The following is a 21670-nucleotide window of genomic DNA, read 5'->3' as shown; positions in this document are numbered from 1 at the left end:
AGCAAAAATAATGCCACCAGAGCACTAAAATTGAGTAGGTTGTCATATTTGTACACAGTAACATTCACCACAACCTCTTCCTGGAAATGGGCAAATGTGGGAGTGGGTTGCGGGAATTGAATTTCTCTAGGTTTCAAGTATTTAATGGGACCAGGAGCAGTGCAAGGATTTTCAGTGCTATTGGGAAAAGCACTTTATATTTGGGCCTCTTTCCATTGCATGAGAAAAGTAACACGTTTAGAGGGTTTTCTTGTAATTTGCTGCATCTAGTTTTGTTTTCCTCAGGCAGAGGGCTTATTTTGATTTATGGTGGCCCAGAGTGGGATCAAAGAAGAATGAGTTATACATACAGAATTTATGTTGATGATCTAGTACCATCATAATCGTATAAAAGTTAGTATTTAGGAATATATAGATACAGATGATATCCCATGACATTGCGGAAAAAGGGGTTGTGGCTAACTAAGGCAGAGTGTGTAACATTTATACCATGCTCTGAATCACTGTATAAATCTCTACTTTATAAGACTGAATTTTGGCCCATTTAACATCAGGTCCTCCAACGGATCGGAGAGTTGACAGGGATTTGGCAAAAGATTTAGATGGATAGCCCCCTCAAGAGAACCTAGAAATAAGGAAATATATATATATATATATATATATATATATATATATATATATATATATATATATATATATATATATATATATATATATATATATATATATATATATATATATATATGTCTCATTATTTACAATAATCAATACTGACAGACTCAGTTTCTCTATTACTTTGCTTTTATCTAATTTTCTTTTGTATAGCATATGGAATGGTCAAACAAAGGTAGATTATCGAATTAGAACCATCACACAAGAGAACACAAATTGGTAATTCACAATAACATCTCATTTAAGGAGCGTGAGTTGAGTGGATAGTTTGAGAGACAAAAGCACATTATAACAAGATTAATGCAAATACAGAATTTTATATGAAGCAAAGTAAACTATAGCATAGCGTGCTAATAGCTCGAAATGCTAACCCCCCCTCCCGGAAGGGAAATCTTGGGCATTCCTCACAAAGGTATGTAGAGCAAAATTAAGGAGTCAGCTTACAGACAGCCTCAGCTAAAGGATCCCAAAGAAACAGCTCACATGAACGCCCACCTCGCCTCGTCTCTCGGCTAAAGTCGTCTCGTTAAAAAAAAAAGCACGGATTCTTTCACTAATAGTTATACCCTGAATTAAAAGTCCATCCCTACTCTGGTATCGAAATACGAGAAAGTCTCACTCCTCGTTGGTCCAGAAGCATAAGGTGTTAAGTCACACCACTTCCGTAGCACTTCTCTTTCAAAAGTTCTTTGTTTAGATTCAGGCTGTCATCATTGTCCTTCAGCAAAGGAAATCAAAATTTTCTCCTTCCTGGACATTCGAACAAAAGTTGTAACTTTTTACTAGCACAGTTATCCACAAAACTAAATATTTCCTGGACAATAGGAAGTTCCACTGATACTCCGAACATGTAGCAGCCACCGACAAGAAAGAACACAATAGTAATCTATGAAGAATAAAATACATTTTGCTGCAATTCAACGATTTTAATCAAAATTAACATTAATGTCAGATTTGAGGCCTTCTTTGTAAAGTGTACAGTTTTCTCTAGGAGAAATAAACATATTAAATTATAATTAAAATAAATGCTCCATTTCATAATTCATTTAAATCTTTCATTAGTCTAATATAAATGCAATCATTATGCTATGTAATTATTATTTGCTTAGATAAACGATATATAATAAAAGATAAACGTGTTTTCATTCCACATTTGCTCAAGAAAATAATATCATTTGCTCCTTCTTTGCTATCTTTCGTGCGGGAATGGTTTGTGGCCTACATACCCATTGTCATTTTCCCGCACCTTCTCATTTATTTTATTTTTTTTAAGACCAATGGTCCCAGATTTTATTTATTTTCACAAGTAAGAAGCCAATAGATCATACAATGTCATAGAAACTACAATCATTACCCAGCCAGTAACATTTTCGACATGTCGGTCATATATAGGTGAAAATAAACAGTAGCCAGGGGAGATGCATTAGTCCGCAATTATCAGTGCCAGGAAAAGTCTCGGGTTGCAGTGCCTGCAGCATTTATCACTGCAAGAGGACCAAGGTGGTCATGAAAACCAACAACGATTGTTCTAGGCTGCGTTCCCTGGTTGGCACGGATGAAGTCAAAGGCAGGAGTCACATCCCATATTGCCATATGGGTCGCTGGGCTACATTCTTGTGATTGTGGCAGTGTTCAATAAGCATTGTGGAAAGGGTAAACGGGGAGGGGAAAATGAACATCATCGTGAGTACTGCAGAAACAAACTAACTGCCAACCAAGAGATACAACAGGGAAATAACGAAAAAAGGAGGGAAAACACTTCAACAACAGTTGGACTAGTAGTAGCGTGTACAGTAGTGTATCAGTGACCCTAGCGGCGTATGTTACGCCATATATGGACTGTGTGGGGGCGGGAGTGGCTGTGGACGGAGGGTTGCTGTGGCCGCAAGGCGGGGGGGAGGGAATGATAGCAAGTAGACTTTGTTGGGCGTTACCCCAGCGGCGGGGGAGGGGGGGGGAAGGGGGGCGTCATGTCGGGGCGGAGGATGACTGGTCTCTCACCGCTCCGTGTCGAGGCGGTCACCTGATACCAGCCTGGGTGCAAGCCCGATGGTATGCGGTCAGGGCAGTGTCCCAGTCTTGGGCAATCGGGTACATACGGAGGCCCGCCGTCTCTTCCCTGTGTAAAGACACTCTCTCCGCGCAAGCCAAGTTGTCAAATGAGCGACGCCAGTCTGCAGGACGCGGGGGGGCATCATTCTTCCATCGTTTCGTGATGAGTCGCTTAGCCGTAATGAGCCCCAGGTCCCAGAAACGTGCCTGTAGTTTGGTCTGCTTGGTTCTTTTGTAGAGTCCCAGCAGGCATGCTTCCCACGTCTTGGGGAGGGTATCGCCCGTGGCCGCCGTTAACGTGTCATTGACCGCCGACCAGTACAAGGTGAGGTGAGTGCAACTCCAGAGTGCTTGCAGTAGGTCCGAGTTCAGGAGGCTGCACCTGGGGCATGCTGACGAGGTGAGGCCAAAGTAGCGGTTCAGTTTGTCCGGGGATAAATATGCACGTGTATTATGTAATATTGGATGATCTTAAATCTCGCGTTGCGAGGAATGTTCCTGGCGCCTGCCAATACTGCAGCCCACTGTTTGTCCGTCCATTCACTACCCCGGTCGGCCGTCCATTTCTCTCTCAGTCGTTGGGAGGAGAATTGAGTATGACAGTTCAGTGCCTGTGCCAGCCAGTGCACTATATGGGAACCATCGCCCATCACATGTAGGTACTGAATGAGCATATGCGTGGTCGGCTCGTGAGTCAAGTCTCCCCATGCCTCTGTCAGCACACGGAGAAGCCTTGCATGCGTCAGAAACTGGCCTGCCGGTAGACCGGTGTCGGCGGTCAGAGTCTCGAAGGACAGTAGCTCCCCATCGCTATACAGGTCACCTAGAGTGTCCAAGTCTGCCGCGGTCCAACTGCGTAGCCCGGATGAAGACAGCACGCCATTTCCCAAGGGGGTCCCCTGCAGAGGCAGGTTCGGGGCATAGGGCACCGTGCTCTTGGTGAGTCTGAGGCTCCGCATAAAGCACTGCCTTGCGACAGCCACATGGACCTGGTTGGGGGGCCGGCCCCGCGTCAGGGGGTGGAAGAGCGTCAGTACCTGCGTTGGGGACAGGGTAGTGTCTTCCGTAGCCGTGTCCATCAGGTTCTTACCACTCAGCCAATAGGCAACCCATTGCAGCTCGGCCGCTAGGTAATATAGTTCCTGATTGGGAACCGCCAAGCCTCCAGATTCCGAGGCCGCGTAGAGGGTCCTCAATGCTACCCGGGGGCGTCCTTTATTCCAGATAAGGCGCCTGGTGAGGGCTTCCAACCCCTTGAATATGCGTGTTGGTACATACACCGGTTAGCATAAAAGTAGAGGAGCCGTGGGAGCATTATCTTCTTCGTCAGCGCCCCTCGGGCCGGCACATTCAGTGGGAGGGAGTTCCAGAACGTGACCTGGGCTGACAGCGAGGAGATGGCTCTCACAAGGTTGCCCTCCAGGAGATCAATGGGGCCCCGATATATGAGGATCCCCAGGTACCTGAATACCGTTGGGTGCCATCGGAGCGTCTCTCCCATCATGCGCACATCACATTGTGGCATAGCGTCACTGAACGCATAGACCCCTGATTTAGACCAGTTGACGCGGAGCCCTGACATGTCCCCGAACACCCGAAAGATGTCCGTGATTGTCGTGGGTATATGGGTGAGGTCCCTGATATATAACAGTAAGTCGTCGGCATACAGAGACACTGAGTGGGTGCCATCCGCCAGTGGGATACCCCAGGCGGCGCCGGAGGTCCGGAGCAGTTCTGCCAATGGCTCCATCACGAGTGCGAATAACAGGGGAGAGAGGGGACATCCCTGCCTGGTGCCCCTACCAATCCTTATTCTGTCAGAGAACAATCGCCCAGTCCGGACTCGTACCTCGGGCGCCTGGTAGAGGAGCCCCACCATCTGAACACAGGCGTCGCCCAGTTCATACTTTTCGAGAACTCGGAGGAGATAGGGCCACTCCACCGAGTCAAACGCCTTTTCGAGATCAAGTACTATGCACCCTGAGCGTGGCCAGGTGGAAGTCGCATATCGTTGGACTCTGAAGAAGCGTCGTATGTTGTAAGATGTGCTGCGGGTGAGCACAAAGCCGTTTTGGTCAGAGTGCACCAGTGTGGGAACCAGGGGTGCAAGCCTCCGAGCTAATGTCGCTGCCAAGATTTTGTAATCTGTGTTGAGGAGAGCCAATGGTCTGTACGATCCCAGCTCGCACGCCTCTCTGCCCGGTTTCAGCAGGGAGATCACATTGGCCTCGTTCAGGGATGCCGGAAGTTCAGCATCTTCAGATGCCGCCTTGTACACCCGTAACAGTTCGGGTATTAGTAACAAGGAATAGGCCTTGTAAAATTCGGCCGGGAGCCCGTCTGGGCCTGGCGCCTTGCCATTAGAGAGGTAAAAGATCACCTCTCGCAGTTCCTCACTGGTAAGCTCCGCCCCCAGCTCCGCCTGTTGGGCGTGAGCGGCCGCCGGTAGTTGCAGTGTCGCCAGGTAGTCCGCGATCTCCACCTCGGTGGCTCTCAGTCGCGAGCTGTATAAGGACCTGTAATGTGTCGTGAACGCCTCATGTATCTGCTTCTGGGTGAAGACTTCAGCACCCTGAGCCGTACGGACCGACAGTACCGACGCGGACTGAGTGTCTTGTCGTATCAGCCACGATAGGAGTCTGCCAGGCTTGTCACCGGTGTTGTGGGTGCGTGCGGAGTGTGCTGCGAAATTAATGTTCTTCAGCCTCTCCATCAAAAGAGCGTGATCTGCCCTGGCCGAGACCAGTTGGGACTCATCGCCCTCCGCCGCCTCCCGCTCCTTGTCTAGTAATGTCACTTCCGCTTTCAGCAGATCCCGCTTCACCTGCCCCCGTAGGCCTGCCTGCACGCCGATGCAGCTCCCTCGGGTCACTGTCTTAAAGGCGTCCCACTCAATTTTCGGGGACGAGGCCGAGTCGCTATTGTCCTCAAAGTATTGTATTATCCTCCTAGATATCTCCTCTCGGAATGGAGTATTGAGTAAGAGATCCGGCTGTAGGCGCCATGTGGGCACAGGTGGGCGTGGGCGCCTCCACCCATAAACTAGAATGTGTGGGTTGTGGTCTGAGTGCGTCCGCCCCAGGTAGTCAGTGTCTGTTACGGAAGGAATCAGGTCGCGGGACATCATATACCTATCTAGTTTGACGTGCAATGAGTGGGCCCCAGAGAAGTAGGAATATACCCGGGCGTTGGGGTTCCTGACTCGCCAGGCATCCTGTAGGTTCCACTGTGTCGCCCAATCAAGAAGGGCCCTGGAGGCTGTTTGGGCTGGGGCGATAGTCGCCGGGGGAGACGAGCGATCGAGGGAGACATCTAGCACACTGTTATAATCACCGCCTAACAATAGGGGCACGTCAGGCCAAGGTGCAATCACCGCTGACAATCGCGTTAGGAACCTCCCCTGCTCGACATTATGCGCGTAGATGGAGGCTATACCTATCTGTTGCCCGTCCAGTCTGCCCTGTATGAAGACGTAGCGCCCCTCTGTGTCAATGTTGCTGTGGGTCAGTGCAAATGGAACCCCCGGTCGCACCCAGATCAGAGTTCCTCGTGCAAACGCCGAGTAGGTCGTGGCGAATATTTGCCCCCTCCATCTACGGCGAAGTGTGGCTACCTCTGCGGCTACCAGGTGGGTCTCCTGCAACAGTGCGATCTGTATCTGATGTCTTTTAAGATAGGAGTACACCTGATATCTATGTGAGGGTGTGCGCATGCCCCTGACATTCCAGATACAAAATTTAACCGTAGTCATCACAGTTTCCACCTCGCCCAATTACCCGCACACCCCCCCCAACTCCCAGCCCGCCCCGGCCACATATGCACAGTAGCAGACATCAATTACCAGTATTCCAGCCTGCCGTCCCGCACAGACCCAGGGATGTAAGCTGCAACACGTTAGTGCCAACACTAGTCTCAAAAAGAACATTAACAGAACCATAATGCAAAAAGGGCAACAACAAAACATGTCGCCGCCCAAACGCTCTAATGAGCTCAATCAATCCGTGAGTTCAATGGGGGGATGACAAAGCATGTAACTTAAGCAATATAGGATAGTTCACTAGGCCAAGAGAGCCATGGTGACTCCCCTCCACGGGCTGTGGGCCAAAGGGCATCAGAAGTCAATGTCAGTGCCCACATTCAGGGCCAGAGTGTCTACTGTCACAGAACCAGGATGCTCTGTTCCGGGGGGTCTCCTCCTCCCCCCCCCGGGGGCACTCACCTCTAGGGGTCCGGCCACCCCTTCAACACAATGTTTCTGGCGTATCTCAAGTAGAATAGTTCCGATCCCCCTCCCGGCAGCGGGAGCAGCTCAGGATTCACTTGGGTAGGAGGGGGGGCGGAAGCAGCGCACAGGCCCCGGGGACAGTGCCGATTGTGTTATCTGAAGTCTTCAGAAGTGCCGGTGGGGATCTCCAAGCGGGTCTTCCAATGTAGTGTACAGCCTGTTACATGGCGTCAACCGCTGCGGTCCGTCCAAGACTAGGGTGAGGAAGGTCGCTATGCTATTAGGTCCGCCGTTTGGGGTGTGACATCCGGTAGGCCATCTGTAACTTGCTCATCCGGCAGTCCGTACAGGTATTCGTCGTCCTCGCTCCCGCGTGATCTTGGGCTGGCGTTGGAGATCAGGATAGGCGACTGTGACCCACTGAGCTCGGCCGCTATCCGGAGGGCTTCTTGCTGTTCACTTTGTATTTGCTCTGGCGTGGGGCCTATTTCCGTGTCCGCGGCGGACGACCTGGCCGGCGAGGGGCGTATTGAGTAAGAGATCCGGCTGTAGGCGCCATGTGGGCACAGGTGGGCGTGGGCGCCTCCACCCATAAACTAGAATGTGTGGGTTGTGGTCTGAGTGCGTCCGCCCCAGGTAGTCAGTGTCTGTTACGGAAGGAATCAGGTCGCGGGACATCATATACCTATCTAGTTTGACGTGCAATGAGTGGGCCCCAGAGAAGTAGGAATATACCCGGGCGTTGGGGTTCCTGACTCGCCAGGCATCCTGTAGGTTCCACTGTGTCGCCCAATCAAGAAGGGCCCTGGAGGCTGTTTGGGCTGGGGCGATAGTCGCCGGGGGAGACGAGCGATCGAGGGAGACATCTAGCACACTGTTATAATCACCGCCTAACAATAGGGGCACGTCAGGCCAAGGTGCAATCACCGCTGACAATCGCGTTAGGAACCTCCCCTGCTCGACATTATGCGCGTAGATGGAGGCTATACCTATCTGTTGCCCGTCCAGTCTGCCCTGTATGAAGACGTAGCGCCCCTCTGTGTCAATGTTGCTGTGGGTCAGTGCAAATGGAACCCCCGGTCGCACCCAGATCAGAGTTCCTCGTGCAAACGCTGAGTAGGTCGTGGCGAATATTTGCCCCCTCCATCTACGGCGAAGTGTGGCTACCTCTGCGGCTACCAGGTGGGTCTCCTGCAACAGTGCGATCTGTATCTGATGTCTTTTAAGATAGGAGTACACCTGATATCTATGTGAGGGTGTGCGCATGCCCCTGACATTCCAGATACAAAATTTAACCGTAGTCATCACAGTTTCCACCTCGCCCAATTACCCGCACACCCCCCCCAACTCCCAGCCCGCCCCGGCCACATATGCACAGTAGCAGACATCAATTACCAGTATTCCAGCCTGCCGTCCCGCACAGACCCAGGGATGTAAGCTGCAACACGTTAGTGCCAACACTAGTCTCAAAAAGAACATTAACAGAACCATAATGCAAAAAGGGCAACAACAAAACATGTCGCCGCCCAAACGCTCTAATGAGCTCAATCAATCCGTGAGTTCAATGGGGGGATGACAAAGCATGTAACTTAAGCAATATAGGATAGTTCACTAGGCCAAGAGAGCCATGGTGACTCCCCTCCACGGGCTGTGGGCCAAAGGGCATCAGAAGTCAATGTCAGTGCCCACATTCAGGGCCAGAGTGTCTACTGTCACAGAACCAGGATGCTCTGTTCCGGGGGGTCTCCTCCTCCCCCCCCCGGGGGCACTCACCTCTAGGGGTCCGGCCACCCCTTCAACACAATGTTTCTGGCGTATCTCAAGTAGAATAGTTCCGATCCCCCTCCCGGCAGCGGGAGCAGCTCAGGATTCACTTGGGTAGGAGGGGGGGCGGAAGCAGCGCACAGGCCCCGGGGACAGTGCCGATTGTGTTATCTGAAGTCTTCAGAAGTGCCGGTGGGGATCTCCAAGCGGGTCTTCCAATGTAGTGTACAGCCTGTTACATGGCGTCAACCGCTGCGGTCCGTCCAAGACTAGGGTGAGGAAGGTCGCTATGCTATTAGGTCCGCCGTTTGGGGTGTGACATCCGGTAGGCCATCTGTAACTTGCTCATCCGGCAGTCCGTACAGGTATTCGTCGTCCTCGCTCCCGCGTGATCTTGGGCTGGCGTTGGAGATCAGGATAGGCGACTGTGACCCACTGAGCTCGGCCGCTATCCGGAGGGCTTCTTGCTGTTCACTTTGTATTTGCTCTGGCGTGGGGCCTATTTCCGTGTCCGCGGCGGACGACCTGGCCGGCGAGGGGCGCCGGTGCCTTCGTCTGCGGGTGCCGCGGTTTCTACGCTGCTCTGGCAGTGCGGACCCATGGCCCGTATCGATTCCAGAATCCAGCCAGGACGCAGCCGCCTCAGGAGTGTCAAAGAAATGAATCTTGTCTTGTGCCACCACCCGGAGGCGTGCGGGGAACAGTAACGAGTACTTGAGCGCCAGACGCCTGAGTCGCTGTTTCACCGCCATGAACGATTGGCGTTGTCGTTGGACTTGCACTGTGTAGTCGGGGAAGAACATTACCTTTGCATTGTCCACCTTTATGTCCGATAGTTTCCGGGTTTCGCGTAGGATGGCGTCCCGGTCGCGGTAGTTCAGCACCCGCATCAGCATTGGTCTGGGATTGGAGCCCTCCGGGGGTGGGCGGCACGGCACTCGGTGTGCCCTTTCCACTACAAAGTGTGGCGACAGTGTGCCCTCCGGTAACAGTTCTCGGAGCCAGGCCTCCATATGTTCCGCCGTCTCCCTCCGCTCCCATCGTTCCGGCAGGCCTACTATGCGCACATTGTTCCTCCGGGCCCGCCCTTCCGCATCCTCTGCTCTGTCCTCAAGGAACTCCACTCGGTTGAGGAGGTCGCGTATGTGCTTATCCGTCTGCACCAGCTTGGGCGAGGCCTCCGCCACAGTTTGTTCCAGGACCGTGGTGCGTTCGGAGAGGTTCTTGTGGTCCGCCCGGAGATGTGTCGGGTCCAACGCCACCTTATCGATCTTGGTCTCCAGCGATGTACGGGTCAACTGCATGGATTCTTCCAAGCGCTCCATGGCCGCTAGCATGGTGTCCAGTTTGGAGGCAGTCTGGTCAGCCTCGGAGTTCTTCACCATCTTTCCCTTGATCCCGCACCTTCTCATTTTCTTTTCCAAAATGAAATGGCAATAATACACTTTTGGTCGTCCTGAAAAGATTATACTGGAATTGGGTTGCGGACCAGCTAGCTATAAATTCTGGTCATTGTAAATCTACAGCTGCCTTCTTAACAATAAAAGATGTAGTAGTTTACGAACCTTACCTGGACCTAATTACCCTTCCAGCTGATCGAGCACTCTATTTTAAATTCAGAGTGGGCTCCCTTCCAGTTGGGGCCCTGGTGTCAAAGTGGAAATCAGGTGCCCACACGTCACCTTTTTGTGCCCGCTGTACCACTAGGACAGAGTCTATTCCGCATATCCTGTTTGAATGTCCGGACTATGCTAAACCCAGGAGTTTCTGGCTCAAACCCCTTTGTTGCAATATGGGTACGCGTAGTTATCTGGTAGCCCTTCGCATCCTAATGACAGACACTCCCCCCCCCATTGTTTGTGGTGTAGCCAAATTTTTAAAGCATTTTTGGTTGATTCGTTGCAAGAGATTGTCAATAGCGGTTTAATTCGTTTTAGCTAATTTATTCTGGCATCATATGTCTTTTATCCTTCTTAAATGAACATTCAATATTGCTTCTTAAAAATGTTTTTTCTAGTTTTGTAAATGCTGTATTCTGTGTACACTTACAAGATATCTTGCATATCGAATAAAAGCTTCAACCAACCAACCAACTTTTGGTTAATTTCAAAACTTTGTTAATGATTTTCACACAATGGGAGGTTTAATCCGAGCAGGTTTTATTTACGGAAAACCCTGCTCCATCACAAACATTTAGCAGTGTCACTTAAGACTATATATACACAAACATGTATGCGGTGCACTGGCCTATAGAGGGGACAACACCATTTAAGTTCCCAGACAACAGATTTGTAAAGTATTTAAAAAAAGAGAACCTGAGATTTAACAAAGATAGTCCTTTAAGACAGAGTATGAATACATGTCAGTCTGATATCTGTAGTTTGTAGGCAGTGCTAAAAGGAGCACACTGAGGCAGTGAGTACGAAGAGCGGTAAGAAGTCCAAAGACTGCACGTTGTTGGAGGTATGAAAGAAACAAATGAAGTAGGAAGGGAGTAGGGAAGGGAACAAAGGCAGAAATCCAGTAGGAACATGTGGACACACAGAAGCAGTTTGAGAGGAATAAAAATGGGCACAGTAGAGGTACTCATGCTCAAAGACATGGAAATGGAAAATGGCAGAGAACAGTGACAGAATGAAGAAAAGTGCAAAGGAACATTGCTCATTTGGGAGCAGATAGAGAGGAAGTGGAATACAGAAACACAGAGTGAATGAAGCAGCAACAAACAGTCAACTCTGTCAAACAGCAACAAAGGTAGCAACAAAGGTAGCAATGCCAACCAGTATGCTTCAAACCCACAGACTGTTAATGATAAATATCAGTCAAAAACAAAATTCTTGTTCAGCCCATAGTTTTTCTTCAAAAGCACCTTCACAGCTAATAAAAATCTTTATATTGTACAGGTCACATCTAAATACCTCATGTCCGTTATAACCTCTGCTGCTTGTCTTTGATTTAAAATTCCATACTTAGTGAAAAATTGGTGACAAAATGCAGCCCAACCTCGGCTTGGTGTATTATATGCATGGCCACTTGAATTGTGGGATTTTGTGCCTGTAGCATTTTTGGTACAGTTATGAATTTGCTGCACTTGACACATAATCCATGATCAGCTGCATAACATTTGCAGACTTTAACAAAAAACTATTGTTTCTAGGTGAAAAAGATCAAAAGTTAGCGGGCATGTGGAAGGCCCTTTACAAACATTGACTGGTCGACTTTGTGTTGCTTATCGCTCTAATTATAAAGTGCCTGGTTACTCCGAAGGAGTGTCCCCGGGCCGAGCAGTAGCATCATATCAAGGTCAGGAAAGTCAAAGCAAGTCGGCTTCTAACTCTGTCTAAAGAGCCAGGTTTTCAGATCTCGTAGAAACTTGCCTTGGACTGTTCCAGTCTTAGGTTGAGTGGCATAGCGTTCCAGAGCTTGGCTGCAGGAAGACCAAAGCAGCAACCCCCCAGTCGTGCACAACGTACTCAGAGAATCAGAGTTGCTTCTCCAGATCGAAGTACTCTGGAAGGAGTGTAAGCATTGATCAAACAGAGGAGATAACTGGAACCCCTCCGTTTCAATATCCTGTGCATGAAACACTGAGCTTTAAATGAGATTCTGTGTTTAGCTGGAAGCCAGTGAAGTTCAACCCAACCGGAGCTAATGGAGGTCCATTTTTGGAATTCTTAGTAGCACCTGGGCTGCTGCGTTTTGTACTCTTTGAAGCATAGCCAGTCTGCCTCTAGAAGTCCTAAAGTAGAGCACATTGCAGTGGACAATCCGCGACACCAGCAGGGCCTGTGTTACTGTTTTTCGTGCTGAGCATGGTATTAGCCTCAGAAACCGCCATAAACAGGTGCCCACTGTGGCCCTAATCTGACTTTCAAATGATAGCTGAGCATCAAAGAGGATGCCTAGATTTTTCACTTTAGGTTTTGGAATAGGGGTGGGGCCCAGATCCGCAGGCCACCATGCCGAGGACCAGTTAGAGGGGTGTTTCCCAACCACCCGCACCTCTGTTTTATCTGCATTTAACTTCAGGCAACTAGCCTCCATCCATGATTCTAGGCCAGCAAGACATGATTCAAAATATACTGCAGCCATGTCATCATCATGAGCTAGTGTGGGGACAAGCTGAGTGTCATCAGCATATGACACCATTCTCACTCCATGGCCCTCAATAATGTCAGCCAATGGGTGAAGGTATAGGTTAAAAAGAGTAGGGCTCAGTGCCGATCCCTGGGGAACTCCCCACCATAATGGGATAATGTCAGAGGTATATGGCTTCTGAGTTACCTAGAAAGAGCGCTTATAGAGAAAGTCTGCAATCCAGTCGAAAGCTCTGCACTTTATGCCCTGTGTCCACAGTCGTTCCAGTAGCACAGTGTGCGAGACTGTATTGAACGCTGCGCTAAGACCCAGCATGAAAAGAGCCCTGAGGCCAGAAGCAAGGCAGATTCCAAACTATACTGTGGCCTGAAACCCGATTGGGTCTCATGAAGGATATTATTCTATGTGATGAACTGTGTAAATTGGGAGTTGACGTGCTTTTCAGCCAGTTTTGCCATGAAGGGAAACAAAGAGATAGGGTGAAAATTCTCTGGTTTAGAGATGTCAAGAGATGTTTTTTTGAAGAACGGAATCACCATTGCATGTTTCCATTCAGCCAGAAGTCAGCCAGCTTCCAACGACAGATTGAGCACAGAACATAATCTGGAAGCAAGTCCTGTTATCCCCAGTTTCCAAATAGCTAGACGGTCTAGCAATGAGTCAGATTTGATTTTTGCTGCTAGAGAACATAGTTTTTCCACTGAGATGCTCTCAATCTTAAAGGCACCAACTGGGAGGGGATCGGAATTCCTCATAGAGGAAAGGCCGTGGTTAGCTGTTTCAGCAAAAGATGCATATAGCGCAGAAATTTTTTTCAGAGAAGAAGTGGGCAATCTCATTACACCTGCTCGTACTAGGAGCCCTGGCTGCAGATACCATATCCAGGGAAGTAAGAGATTTAGCAATTCTAAAGGTCTCTCAAGGAGCGTTCTTAGCCTTGTCAATCTTTCCTGTGTAAAATACCGTCAGAGCCACCCTAATCTTTTGATGGTATTCCTTTAGCGCATGCAGGTAGGTCTCTTTGTCTTGTAGGCGCTTGCAGAGTTTTTTTAGTTTGAGTGAGGTCCTCCATGAACCAGTCGGCTGAAGGTCTGGAATGAGAGAAATTTTGCATTTTATGTGGCACTATCATATTGAATGTTTCCTGTAACCACGCCAAGACGTGCAGGTTAGCGGCCTTTGGGCAGCTTTCTAGGCATGGAGGATGACCACTCAGGGCAGATAGAAAAGACTCCTGAATAATAATGAGGTACTACTATCAAAAAATGTGTCACATTTAGCCACTTAATTTGCTTTTTCTTGTGACATAATTTTGTCAACCCTGTTGCATAATTTGGACTTCCCTTTGCTACATAATTTCATTGGCATTGATTATAGGCCATTCTGCTTGTCTCGAATTCTTTCTTGGTGGTAAACATGATATTGGAATGAATTTTAGTTCACAAGTGATATCGTATTGTATTGAAGAACTGTTGTTTTCAGATTCTCATTTTGTGTATTTTATCTGAAATAAACAGACTTCATCTGAAGTACTCAGTGGTTTGTACAGGGCTATTTCAATTTATATGTGCAATAGGGTGGAACATTTGCTGTTTAATTTGGAATACATTTGACAGACTATTTTTTCACTGTCAGTCAATGTTCAAAATCTGGAGATTGCAGAGAAGAATAAAACCCACAATGGGAAGGCTAGATTCTTTAACAGAAAATGTGAAGAGGAACAACCAGTTCTGGGCTGAGATGGTTGCAGCTCCAAGCTTTAGAATATGTATATTTTTATGACAGTGTGCCTGAGAGGAAGGTCAAAGACACACAGTGTCACACAATTTGATAATAAATTATCCTTTAAACCCCAGGCTATAGCAGTAGCAGGCATGTGCTTTCAAATCATTAAAGGACTCAGGAAGTTCTTTGACCTCCTGCCTCTCTCGGCCAGGAAAACAGTTGCAGTGGCCTTAATTAATTCTAGGCTAGACTATTGCATTGGACTCTATGTGGGAGCAAATAAGATCGTTCTCCACAAATTGCAGATGGTCCAAAATGCGGCAGCTCGCCTTGTATTGCGTCTGCCCCGTAGATCGTCAGCCTCAACAGCCCTGAATACTTTGCATTGGCTGCCAATTGGGAAGAGAATCTTATTCAAACTTCTCCTAATCACTTTCAGGGCTTTCCACCAACGTGGACCAACCTACCTACAAAAGGGGTTCAAAAGATACCACCCAGCGCGTTGCTTGAGATCCACAAACCAGAACCTACTCTCTACACCCCATTTCAAACTGACCACTAAAGGTGGCAAATCCATCTTCGTTCTGGGAACTAAGGCCTGGAATAGACTACCCCTTTCCCTGCGGTCTTTTTCTCAAGAAGCCCCCTTCAGGAAGGCATTGAAAACCTGGATTTTCTCTCTGCCTGATGCCGTGTGCCGGACTCTGGTGTAATGTGTGTGAAGAGATTAGGACATCTTTTTCCTGTCCAACTTTCCATCTGAGTTGTGTAAGCGCCAAGATACTCCTTGGAGTGGAAGTAGCGCTATAGAAATGTCCATTACATTACATTACATTACACAGATACTGACCCTTTCTGCAAGATCATCCCCAGATTTTTTGCCTTCCTCCTCCTATTTTTTATGAATTCGATTTTGTTGGCCTTAGGACTCTGGGCACTTTACCACTTCAAACCGGGGCTAAAATGCTTGTGTTCTATCCTTAAAACATGTTAAATTCACCCAGGGCTTGTCAACTAAATGCTACTAGTGGGCCTACAGCACTGATTGTGCCACCTGCTAAAGTAGCCCTTTAAATTGTCTTAGGCCGTTTTAAACTGCCATGTTGATCTGGCTAAATAAACCTTTTTCTAGGCCCAAACCAACATTTTTAATACATGTAAGTCACGTGTAAGTCACCCCTATTGAAGGCCCTGGTCAGTCCAGAGGGCAGGGTGCAATGTATTTAAAAAGTTGGACATGTACTTTTAAGTTATATATGTCCTAATAATGAAAACCACTTTAATTCGTTTTTCACTACTAGAAGGCCTACCTCCCCCATAGGCTATCATTTGTATTAACTCACTATATTTTATAAGTGTAATTTTCAAAGGGGAACAGGGAACTCCTTCATGTTTGGTGTCACTGGAAGCACAATTTAAAATCCTAATCTATGGGGAAGCCGGATTATAAATCGCAATTAAGAAAATGCCACTTTTAGAAAGTTGGAATGTTCTTGCCTTAGCACTGGGTGTAGTTGACAGTTGGACTTTGTGTATTGTTCCTAGACAGCCACACACAACGGAGATCTTAGGTGTGACTTGATGGGTCTTCAATGGCAGGATGGGAAGGAGGATCTGGGCTCATCTCCACTTCCACCTAATTAGACATTTCCCCGTCTACAAACAAAGGGCTGCATACTTCCTGTAGTTAGCCTAGAGCCAGGGCTAGGAAAGCAGGGTATCTGTGCACTTCAAAGGCATGCCCCTAGAAGCTTCCCCCAGTACAAGGGCATAACTGTGTATAAATGCTTGGCCTTAGACAGCAACACTTCTGTACACTTCTGGACCTGTGGATACACAGCCAGGAAGAAATACTGCTGTGCTGTTGAAAGGTTGGCCACTCGCCAGGACTGCTGCTCTGAATGACCTGCTGCCCTACTGCCCTGCTGCCCTCTAGCTTGAGGAGAAACATCTGAACCTGCAACTTCATCTTGAAACCAGGACCCCAGAGTGACTTCAAAGACTAGTGTGCTGGCCTTCTGATCTGAACCTCGGGGACATAAAAGGCTCCCCAACATCCTGCACTAGCCACTTGACCCATTTGCAGCGAGTTCCTGACCTTCAAGAGGTGCCTTTCAGATCCTGGACCTTTGATGTGGATCATAGACATAGACACAGAACTTAAGCTTTTGGGCTATGCGCGACTATGAACGGTCCAATTCGCACCTAGACTTCGCCACTCGCACCGTAAAGAAGCACAAAGCTCCAACAGCCCGACTCTTCAAACTGCAGCATTGACCGCTCGTGGGGACCACCGCAGCAAAGCTCCACAAAAGCCTGCATGTGATGCCAGGAAGCACCTCGTGCTTTGCCAACTGCCTCCTGCGACGCTGTCTCTGCTCCTTCCATTCCTCTATAGCATGAACAGGACTCTTGGCATGAACTTGACCAGGTACACTTTAGATGGCCTGAACTGGTGACTGTGGTCAACCTGCGCTCCTTTGTGGTTGGCCTGAAAGTGCGATTTTAACACGGTATAGCCTGACCAGATGTCTCCAGTTAGCACTGCTTTTTGGCATTACTTTTTTTGTTTATATCTTTTTTATTGAATTTATGTATTAACACTTGAATGTACATATACTTACAATGGCCCTCTATGGCTTTCCTTTAACAGTTGCAGTTGTATACACATCAACAAATTGTCGGTACTGTACAGGATGTAATATGAACAATGCAGTGTTTATTTGCATTATTAATATTACATCCTGTACATGTTTATGACAGAAAACACTACTGTTGCGGAGGAACATTGCGGCCGTCGCTTGAGCGGTCGCAGGGCTGCTCTCTCATAAGCTTCCAAAATCTGTATGCCCAGCTGTTAATTGCTAATGTTTAACACGGTTTACCTGAAGTGTGGATGAGTACTCCCGGAAGTGTTTGGTCTTTTTGGTCTCTTCACGTTTTCTACCGGTAATTTTGGAGGATCGACTGGGTGCCTGGCGGTCTTGTCCTGCGGCAACGAGTAAGGCGGTATCACCAGAGCTACAAAGAGGGGGCGGAGCGGCGACCCAAGGCGGGCTGTGCTGGAGGTGGGAGGCAGCTGCAGCAGCTGTGTGCTTAAGCAGCCGAGTGTGCTCCCTGTTTGCCTGCCCTCGGGGAAGAGGACCGTCACTATGATCATCTACTGTGTACTGGGTCCCGCGACAGGTAGGGGGTCCCGGTCAACGCCTGTGGCCAGGATCGAGGTCCCAGAGGTCTCTGTTGAGGCTTAATATTTAGCTGGCTTGAATAATCATAGATTTGACGGTTTTCCCTCATTAACCAAGCCAATCCTTGGTAAGAAGCCTGATGAAACTGTTGTAGTTTTTAGCCTTGCCCAACAGGGAGAGTGTGTGGGGTGTTACCAGACAAAGGAAGTACTTCTGCTTCAAGATTGCCTGGAGAGGGATGTTGATGCTAAGGGAATATCTCCCCCGAAAATAAACAGGTATTCCCTGCATGCAAGAGCTGCTCATTTAGCTGCCAACAGAGATCTCACGCATTTTCCTCAACGTGCTTCTCCTCTTGTGCTAGTGGCCCCAGAAGTTAAGAGTCAATCAATAATCCCAGTAAAACAGCGTAAAGAGGAGCAGGAGCAGGAGGCACAGGGGGTTTACGAAATCCCAGGAGAGAAAATACCACCTAAGCAACTACAAGGCAAATCTAAGCCACAGGAAAGGAGGAGAATTAAAAAAAAAAATCCAAAGTTACTTCTCTGAAATCTTACTATCAAGTTATTTCATCAACAACCTCATCAGCCTCAAACAAAACCCGGCAATTGCAAACTGATGTCATGCCTAGCCTCACTAAGGGTGCGTCAGTCAGCCAGTCAACAGGGAAACCCAGTACAACACCTTCAACCCCTTCCTATACGCCAAAAGAAAAGTCAGGGAAGTCAGTAAAGGTCAAAACGCTCAAAACACCTGAGCCCAAAGCTGTAATTTTGGAACAATCTGCGCAGTCTGCAAAATCAGTCACAGAAGGGTCTCAGTAATGGGAAATACACCCTGAGATAGATCTCTCTAACAGATATGTTGTGTTAGAGGAACCGGACGAGGTGGCTCAAGTAGCTGCACAACAAGGAGATAGGGTGGAAGAACAAGATGAACAAGAACTTGTTCAGAAATGCGCAAGTTCCTTAACCTCCCCTTCTACCTCAAAAGCAGTCTCACATTCATTGGTTGACCTGTTGTTGGCAATGAAGGAAGAGATGACCTCAAGATTTATTGTCTCTGAGGCAAACCAAGCGGAAATGGCTTCTAGGTGTACAGTGTCAGAGGCAAACCAGGCTGCAATTCGGTCTTCCTGTGAGGCCCTCGCTAAAAAACTGGAGGAGATCACAGCACGGACCTATGAGTAAGAGATCCCTAAGCTGAAGGAAGCATTAGTTTCTAATACATTCAGGTTGGAGTCCCTTGCCTCTGAGAACAAGGAGCTTAAGAATGACCTAGAGCGTTTAGAGAACCCTTTCCGTCGAAATAATCTGAAATTCCTAAATGTACCAGAGTCTGTCGAAGGAGAGGACATAAAGGCATTCTTGATCACTCTGTTAAAAACCACTGTTCTAAAGAACCATTCAAGTATCGATCTCAACCATGAAATTCAAAGGGCACACAGAGACCCCTTTAGAAGGAAGCTCGGGAAACAAAACCTGCGTAAAATACTAGTGAACTTCCTGTCATATTCTGTTAAGGAGCTTATCCTTTCTGCTGCACTAAAAGAAGGGAGTATCTCATCATCAATTCCTGAACATCCCACCTTCTCTTTTCTTATAAGATCAGACATCTCAAATACAACAGCTACAAGGCAGTGGGAGTTGGGGAAGAGACTGGAAGAGCTCAACACTCTTGGAGCAAAGGCACAATTAAGATTCTCAGCAACTACCCGGGCAATGTGGAATAACCACATGTACATCCTTAGATGCACAGGAGAAGTCGATACACTCACTGATAAAATCAAACAAGAAAATCAGGGAGGAAAATGAGAAGAGTGTTAAGAGGCTTTACCTGTGAAAGATATTCCGGGCACATCAATATTTAAAATTTCAACCAAGGAAGATTGCTTGAGGGAGCGAACCCCGAATAGGCTTGCCTATTGGAAGGGAGGGTTCCTCAAGGAAAAGGGAGGGATGAGGGGCACGAGTGGGAGGAGCAGGGTCGAGGGTGGGGAGCACTGGGCGGGGAGCAGAGTAGGGTGAAAATAAAAATAAAAATAAAAATAAATTCAAAAATTTAAAATACCTCATCTATTCCTAACTTTCGCATTTTTTGTAAAAAGTCCGCAAGGGAGCGTAGTAGATGTGATGGTCCCCAAGTCTGCGATGGGTAAAGGGACAGATAGCCGTAAAATTCAATATTTGTCATGGAACCTAAATGGCCTGAGGTGTCCACGGAGGAGAAGATTGATCCTGAAATACTTAGAACTCGCCCCAGTACAGATCTGTTTACTTCAGGAGACACACCTATGTCCAAATGAGTTTAGTGAGGTTTTCTCTAAGATCCCATGGGTGCAGTCTTTCTGCATTTCGCAACAGACATTGAGTAGTCGTGGGGTAGCAATTGTGATCAAGAAAGGAGTGCCCTGTAGTATTAAATCGGTCCAAACTGACCAGTCTGGTCGGTGGGTAATTGCTCTTTTGGATTTTGGGGGGGTCGAGATGACATGCTCATCGTATTATGGCCCAAATACAGATGATCCTTCATTTTTGGTTAAGTTACAGGGGTACTTAATGTTGACAAACCCTCCGTTGATGATTGGCGGTGACTTTAATATAAGATTTGATCAAGAGAAAGATAGTTCTAATTCAAAGTACACAATCGCAACCCCTAAATCACGAAAAGTAATGAAAAACCTAATTTTAAATTTAAATTTAGTGGATATATGGAGATCCAAGAAAGGAGATGTCCAGGGTTTACCTATTACAGTAAAAAATATAAACACTCCTCTCGGATCGACTATATGTTGGCCAATAAAGAACATTCAAATAACATCATAAACTTCTCGATCCAGCCAATACATCTATCTGATCACGCCCCCTTAATAACTGTTTATGCTATCAGCGGGAATTGTATACATACTAGATGGACATTGAATAGAGCGATGCTTGCCGACAGGGAGATCATACAATCAATTAGCAGATCCTCCTCAGAATTTTTTTCTATTAATCTGGGATCAGCCTCCATAGACCAGGTATGGGATGCCTATAAGGCCAATTTGAGAGGCCATCTGCATGCCCTCATAAGTTCAAAAAATCGACAAAAAGCCCAAGATTCACTAGCACTGAGAATAGCCGCCCTGGAAAAAACAAAAAAGAAAAACAATGCAGTGTTTATCATGCATAGCCGTTATATATAGGCAACTTTAGGAGATGAGGAGTTATTACTTTCTTTAACTTTGGGCATCGTTCCACTCTGTGTAAGACTGCCTGTATGGCAGAGTTGGGTGTAGGCATAATAGACATTTTGTCTTGCATTTAGTTTTAGCATATAAAACATAGAAAAGAAAAGATCAATGATACAACACCAGAAACCAACAACTTTGATCTTGCCCTTAGTATCTTGCACGGGTTTCCCACATGTGTTCGTGTATCTTGGTGCTACTGGTGTGGCTTTCGGCGTCCCTTGTCTCTGGCGTGTGCGTCTACGTGACTTTATGTTTGTCAAATAGTTGACCATGGAATATCGCGCTCTGCTCTCAAATAGCCTGTCCGGCTTATGTCTCCTGCCTTCCCGCCCCTCCGTCAGATGGTCTCTCGGGCCACTCCCCCACGCATTGTTGTAGCTCGGCCAGCAGAGCATCACACTGTGTTGCTATGGGGGTCTGACGCAGACCCAATGTTTCCTTGCGCCTAATGGCGAGGTTTCTGCCTTGGCCCAAGCTAATAGTGAATGGCGCCATGCCTGTATGTGAGGGGGTTCTGCTGCTTTCCAGAGCTTAGTTACCAATCTTTTGACTACAACCATTCACAGGTCTAGGAACCTCAATGTTACCTTAGTGGCTGGAGTTCCCTTAAACTTATGGAGCAAGAATGTCGGCCATTCAAAGGGCAATGTACGGCCTGTGCAGGTATGTAATAATCTGGCAATCGCGCTCCAATATGCACCAATGCCGGGGCAA

The 21670-nt window shown here is 47.7% G+C and overlaps 1 protein-coding gene across 1 annotated transcript in view; it reads left to right on the top strand.

The window, feature by feature from the left end:
* ABTB3 (ankyrin repeat and BTB domain containing 3) overlaps positions 1 to 21670 on the top strand; it is a 759809-nt gene that overhangs the window by 561192 nt on the left and 176947 nt on the right. The window lies entirely within an intron of this gene.

Source organism: Lissotriton vulgaris, chromosome 1_1, assembly GCF_964263255.1.
Source record: "Lissotriton vulgaris chromosome 1_1, aLisVul1.2, whole genome shotgun sequence".
In the NCBI taxonomy this organism is placed as follows: Eukaryota; Metazoa; Chordata; class Amphibia; order Caudata; family Salamandridae; genus Lissotriton; species Lissotriton vulgaris.
This window is presented reverse-complemented; position numbering and strand designations above follow the sequence as displayed.